Here is a 7,500-nt window from a genome sequence, read left to right as displayed (position 1 = left end):
ATCGTCGCCGCCTCTGATTTTATATCTGCAGTGGTAAAGAAGTCAGTTGGATTGGTGATTTGGAGATGCCCAAGGGGTGGAGTGAAAACACTCTTGAATTGCTCATTCAGTATTTCACTTACCCTCATTGGTTTTCCTGTAAGTGTGCCATCCTTTTCAAGGAGTGGCCCTATTCTACAGCGCACCGTAGCTGTTTCTTTGGCATACCTGTAGAAAGCTCTGGGGTTAGATTTTATGTTGTCTATAGCCCAGGCTTCTTTGTCTGCTCTTTCCTTTTCATGGAAGAGTTGCAGACATTTTTCAATTTCCAACAGTTTTATATTTAGGCGGGACTTTTCACTGCTTTCAATCTGTTTGTTTAGGCGATTTGAAATTTTTGTACGCCGTCTCATTAAAATTTTCCTCTCTCTGGGGATTTTGTTCTTGTGTACAGTGGCCTTTCTCTCTGGGACACATTTGTAGCATATGGTTTGCATTACAGACATGAATTGTTGAAGTTTCACGTCGATGTCTGGCGAGGAGAGACATTTAGGCCAGTTTTGTTTGAGGATCTCTTTCTCAATTTGTTTCCAGTTTGCCTTATGGTAGTTCAAGCTGGAAAGATTCTGAGGGTTTCTTGTAGGCTGCATGTCCGTGCTCTCTTTTGGCCCGTACATGGTCAGCTCTACCATGTTGTGATCCGAGAGTAGTGTCGGTGTCACTTTCACATTATGGATGAGATCCATGTCATTTGTGAAGCAGAGATCCAGTGTGTTACCTGCCCTGGTTGGTTGGAGTATTACTTGCTCCATGTACAGGGTGTTGATGAGGTTCAGGAGGGACCTCGCCTGTCCTCGTTCACATCTTGTCATTCCTGGGAGAGAAAGGCCCTCGGGCCATCTGACATTGGGTAGATTGAAGTCTCCCATAAGAAGTACACTTATGTGTTGTTCTAATGTGATTAGAACTTCTTCTATTTTTATAAGGCAGTCTTCAAACTTGCCCACATGGCTTGGGGCATCTGGAGGGCGATATGTAGCACACACAACTACATCAAGTTGCCTTATATGTACAATTAGTGTGTCACACGCCGAGTTTGAGTATGACAAAAGGACCTGGGGTGTGAGGTCCTCACGGATGTACATAGCAACTCCTCCATGACTCCTTTCTTTTCTGTCGGTCCGTAGTACAACATACTGTGGTATGTGTAATTCCGCATCTGCTATGTCCGGTTTCAGGTGCGTTTCCGTGAGTGCTATGCATAAGGCTTGATTGCATAATATATATATATATATATAGATAGATAGATAGATAGATATATATATAGATAGATAGATAGATAGATAGATAGATAGATAGATGATAGATAGAGATAGATAGATAGATAGATAGATAGATAGATAGATAGATAGATAGATAGATAGATAGATAGATAGATAGATAGATAGATAGAGTTTTCTCTCTCAAACGAGAGAATGAAGACCACGTAATATGTGACCCTTTATAATGCTTAGAAAGTAAATATAACTACTTTAAGGTTCACCCAGCGTCTTCGACCGGTCGTGTGCGATGCTTTTCATAATCAGCGTGAAATCCGGAGCGAATGGATATTATCTGTGTCTTTTCATCATCAGAAATAGCAAAGTTTCATAAGCATATATAAATAGAAAATTAAATATCGGTATATGAATACTATCCGTCTCCCTGTCTCCGTGTTACCATTTTATTTTTACGGCTATGTTCCTCTCTACCTATATTCCAACGCATTTATTATCAAACTTCTTGTATTATCGCCGTATCCGATAGTTTAGCAGGAGTGGCTGTGCAGGATAGGTCCAGGGTAATGGTATGATGGTATGGTGTGGAATGACTTCGGACAGAATTGTAGGTCTTTTCATCCTTCCCAATATCATGAATGCTGAAAGGTACCTCACCATACTGATAGATGAAATCTGGCCAGTTATCAGTACTTGGGAGAATACTGAAGATTTGATTTTTATGCAAGATTGCACTCCTCCACATTTTGCTATTGTTGTTCATGAATGGCCGAATGCCCACTTCCCTAGGAGATGGATAGGTCGTCGAAGTCCGCAAGATTGGCCGGTCAGAATTTAGCACCCTGCGACTTTTTCCTTTGGGGTTGGTTAAAGGAGCAAGTCTACTCTACCAAACCAACGATTTTGGAAGAACTTGAAGGGCGAAAACGAGAAGTTATGTCTTCCATTCCACAATAATTCCGGATGAAATCAATTCATACGGTTCCCGAGCGGCTTGAGAAGCTGGTGGCGAATGCTGGTGCCTATATCGAATTTTAAATAAAACTCTATGCTATACGATTTCTTCACATATTCATTTTTAAAAGTGAATTATAGTTTAAAAAATTATAAGCATTTTAAAATAAGGAGTTACTTTTCAATCACTCTTTATAATATTGTGTGTGTGTGTGTGTGTGTGTGTGTGTGTGTGTGTGTGTGTGTGTGTGTGTATGTGTGTATGTGTGTGTGTGTGTGAAGGAGAAAGAGAGAGAGAGATCAGCAGTTAAGAAGTTAAAAGTAATATAATTATGTAAGATGTATATATGTACCATGAGTAATTTAAGAAAGATATTAACCAGGACATTAAGACTACTGTCAGCTTCAAAAATTTTTTATATGTTTCTCAGAGAACGGGTCACAATTTCATCAACTTCAAGCGCTTTCGACATCAAAGATAATTCATTCTCTCCATGGTCACTCGAACTGCAATATGTCCTAGTTGAAGACAACAATTTTTCTTCGAATATATGACAAAATTTGATCACTTACGACCCACATTTTCGTGTAATTCTACACCTATGGCACTGGCGATGCTATTTCGGTATATGTTGGAGGAAATTGTCGGCAGAATTGCTATAATACATACATACATACATACATACATACATACATACATACATACATACATACATACATACATATATGTATATATATAGATGTATGTATGTATGTATGTATGTATGTATGTATGTATATATGTACGTATGTATATATGTGTGTGTGTGTGTACATATATATAAATATATAAATATATATATATATATATATATATATATATACATATATACGTATATACACATATACAAGCACACACACACATATATGTATATGTTTGTATATATCATGCATATGTGAGTGTTTTATGTATGCGTGTTTTTTTTTTTTGTGTGTGTGTGTGTGTGTGATATCTCCCGTCGAAAACGACGTATGAGTGTTCGGTAATGAGGACAGAAGCAACTGCAGCCAACTTGAAGTAATAAGAAGAGGGCAACATTCATACAATTGACCTGTTGAACTGGAAAGTCACAAGGTACAAACAAAAGAATGGCACACACATAAAAAATTATCACCCATTGATGAATATCATAAAACAATGTTAATTTGTTGCCATTATTTAGACTTCAACCGTGTACAGATAAATATCTTACAAGAATGTTAATTTGTTTTCATTATTTACCATCTTAGTATGTATAGATAAAAAATTCTACGGTATGTATACTCATTCACACACATATGTATATAGACACCCGCACACACACGCACACAAACACACACAGATACACACACACACTAACACCACCATATACATTCACACATATGCATAAATACACACATATCTCTAACTAATCACCTCCAATATAATTATTGTCAAATTAGAAGTACGACATGTTTACTCTGCATATTTACTCTGCTAACTCGCTTGTCATGCTTTACTCTTTTTATCACCAACACTAGTGATTTGGATAAATGTTTATACAGCTTGTAACATGAACCAAGATATGTTTCAAAAGTCACAATCTGTCCAATACTTGGACAGATTTCCACGCCGTCTTACAATGGAAATATTGATTTCAAATTTTGACACAATGCCAGAAATTTTGGGGGTGGGATGAAGTCAATTACATCGAGTTAAAGTCTCGCCGGGTGGAAAATATTCCTCAGAGCGAAATACAAAAATACCTTGGGTGTGTGTTAGAACAAAAGACCCACATCACCCGAGAAAAAAAGTTTGGAACTATTGAGGTGAGATTTGGAACGGAAGAAGAAGCTAGGTGTCATTCCTCGACCACTTTGAGGAATGAAAACTTCTTCTTGATCTCCAGCTATGCGGCCAACGCCTTGCCAAAGTTAGGGTGTTGAATGTGATGCCACCTAGTTAGTGGCGGCTGTCTTGGCTGGTTTAGAAGAAGACGATGTGACAATAGTGGAGGTCAAGAAAACACCTAAGCAAAACTGGTCAGGTATAGGTATGGAACTCACCTTACAATCTAGACCGTATATCGACTGGCTGCCCGACCTAATCGATCTCCCGGATGGTACTCACCAGTTTGTGTCAGTGAAGGGTAGAAAGTCACGATGCCACATATGGGGTTCTGTAACTCACTTAAAGGCTGCCTTGAAACAAGAAAAACTAAACGCCCACTGCTGTCAACACTACAAACACTACAAACGCAAAATCATGAACAAGTCCTCAAGACTCCTACACCTACGCGCATACCCACGTACACACCCACTTCCAAACCAAAACAAGGAAGGAGTTTACGGAAAAGCAAGCTTCTGAATGCTCTGCCTCCCAAACCAACATCAACTGCAATGACATGGAGAAAGAAGAGCTGAACGATCAATGGACCACAGTGACAAAAGGGGGCAAGCGAAAGAGGAGGACGGTTCATAGCCCTACTCCAAGAACTTAACAAATCAACAAAAAGATATACTGAAACCATAAATGCAATGCAATTCACAAATACTCTAATAAAAACAAGAACAACTTCAAAAACGGCAACATCATCAACAACAACATGAAATAAAGGAAACACAGAAACAACCAATTACAGAACTTCAAACACAGGAATATTCCTCAGACTATAGACAAAATGTATCCATCAATTTCACTGTTGATGGATTTTGCAAAACAAAACAAAAAGAAAATAGAAACAGAGGGAAAGCAGATCTGTGCGGCTTTTCAGCAGCACTTTGTGTGGCTGTTTGGGGATGATGATGGGTCGACGACGGTAGCAGACTTTACTTTGTACCTGGACGGACTACTACGGCTCTCGGTTACACGGCTCTCAAAACCGCAAAGGACAGACCTCAAATTAAAACGTCGTCAGACGTTTATAAAACTATAAAAAAAATTCCCATGTAGTGTGGGGATTTTTAAAAAATCAGTAGATAAAAGGCTGTTGGAAGGCCCTTTTAAAACATTTTCGTCAGTAATGAGGCCCGGAACTTCCGTGCTTCTCGAAAATCAAGGTGAGTAACCTCCTCTTTTTCTTTCTCCGACTAGCATGACTATGCTGAGAATGAGGTGTGTGAATGTGCGTGGCCTGGGATCAGCTTGGAAGCAAGGTCACTTCGTCAATGTTCTCAGGTCACTTGATTTAGATGTGGCTGCCATTAGTAAAAAAAAGCATCTCCGGAAAACACGCTCTGGCATCCATTTTCGAGAACGACGATGCAGTCTCATTTTTTGGTCTGTCGGGAGTGGGTGGTGTAGCAGTGCTACTCTGGAAATCCTTAGATCTCAAAGTACAGGCTATCTTCCTGGACGCGGATGGTAGGGAGGTGGTCCTGGACGTGAATAGCAGCGAAGGTGACGCCTTCAGACTGGCGGCGGTTTATGCCCCAAAAGGGGCTGGAAGGCCAGATTTCTTCTGGTGTCTAGAAACATTATTGGGAACATCACGCACTTTAGTACTAGTGAGGGAATTTCCAACTTTCTGATAGATATCGATTGAATTTCCCTGATGTGACTGTGTGGACATGGAGCAACTACAGCAGGTCATCTAGATCGTATTTAGATAGAGTAGTGGTCGGCTACACAGATCACAAATTTGTTAGAATGTACAGTCGATTTTGATAGGACCCGAAGACAGGGACGCAGATCCTGGAAGATGAATGCATCCTTACCCGCTTGCAAAGCCTACAGAGGTCGGATTAGCGAACTAATTAAGCGGCAGTTGATGGAGGCAATCGTTCTGAAGGGAGCGATTAGAGTAGAATCGATAGCGTTTAGTAAAGGATTAGAAATAGAAGGAAATAGATAAGAGAGAAAGCTAGTTAGCAAACTATAAGAGGCTATTAGTAAAGGTATTGCGACCAACATGTTAGCAGTGAGAATGGCCCTTTACCATTTCTTTGAGGTGAAACATGAAGGGTGCATTGTCAGAGCTAAAGCCCGTGCGTTAAATCACGAAGGAACTCCGAAGTGGAGACGGTCGACTCCATTATAAGGGAATATGAGTCAGTTGCAGGGGACAAAATCAACGCCGAAAAAGTCGAGGGGATTGTGACTGAGAACCTAGAGAAGCATATCGATACCGTCGGACGGCGTCGTCGGACGCTGGATTGACGGACCATCCTCCATGCAGATAAGAATTGGGAAGTGGAGACAAACAGGTGGCCTGTCTTACCCAGAAATGGTCAGAAAGGTAGTTGTCGCTGAGAGGTCAGGCAGAGGTTGCGAATGCCTATTATCGCGTCTGTCATTATTTATCGTCTGACAGTCGTGCCTTACCACAGTTACTGCTTGATTAGACTGGTATACGACACTATCTTGTTTATTTTCTTCTGGGAGGGACGCGTTCCAACGGTGTCAGGTGGTCAGTCTGCTGCTAACTCCCTCAGCGCGGCGGCTTAGGCATGCCATGGCTTTTGCTGGGCAGACACGCACTCAGGTTACGCCACCTGTAACGATTTCTAGAAGGTGGATGTTTGTGGGCTTCGTTTGTGGGACGCATTTCCGCAGCTCGCCTCCTTGACGGAGCTGTTGTCCTGGGTAGAAGATAGGCCGAGACTGGGCACTTGGCACTTAGAATGTCGTCAGGCGGTCACTGTCCTCTACAAGACGGGGAATAAGATCGGTGGATGTTCCACTCTAGCTATATACAGAGGATTAGTAGCGGGGAAGTGCGACGACGTCCTCGGGGAGACCCTAGGCGTTGACGAAGACGAAGTGGCAAGTCTTTCCAGAGGACTTTCCGGTCAGAGATTATTATGAATAATTTCCAGATATCTTTGGCCTGACAGTGCTACCGGGGGGAGGGAGGGGCACTACCGGTTCGAGGTAAACTCTACAGGCATGGGTGTGCTGTCAGACGGGCTTGTACGAGGTGCTCGCAGAGCGACGACGAAACCGTTCTGCATGCACTCGTTCAGTGTCCGGGCATTGTTGACTTGTGGAGTCATGTCGACCAGGTGCTGCCGTGTGTGGGACGGATCCGTCTGTCAGCCGAGTCCATAATGATGAGTGCCCCGCCGCCCTCCTTTAATCAGGCAGGCAAGGCAGTTTTCCCTTATCTGGTGGGTGTGGCAAAAGAGGTTATGTGGTGGACGAGGCTGAAAGGAATGAAGACAGAAACATTCCTCCTTGATAAAGCCCTAATCGACTTTTTCAAGTTTTACTTGAAAAGGAAAGTGGGGGAGGAGAGGGACGTGCTGCCCTCCAATGAATTCATCAAAAAGTGGGTGGAAGTTGACCACTTTG

The 7,500-nt window shown here is 41.9% G+C and overlaps 1 long non-coding RNA gene across 1 annotated transcript in view; it reads left to right on the top strand.

The window, feature by feature from the left end:
- Window positions 1-4,326, top strand: part of LOC118762813 — an 11,694-nt gene extending 7,368 nt beyond the window's left edge. The window contains exon 3 of the long non-coding RNA XR_004998560.1: window positions 4,171-4,326. This is a non-coding gene — a long non-coding RNA (uncharacterized LOC118762813). The remainder of the gene's footprint in view (window positions 1-4,170) is intronic.
- The last annotated feature ends 3,174 nt before the right edge of the window (window positions 4,327-7,500 follow it).

Source organism: Octopus sinensis, linkage group LG3 (assembly GCF_006345805.1).
Source record: "Octopus sinensis linkage group LG3, ASM634580v1, whole genome shotgun sequence".
Taxonomy (NCBI): Eukaryota; Metazoa; Mollusca; class Cephalopoda; order Octopoda; family Octopodidae; genus Octopus; species Octopus sinensis.
Note: the sequence above shows the minus strand (reverse complement) of the source record. Positions and strands in the feature narration are given on the sequence as shown.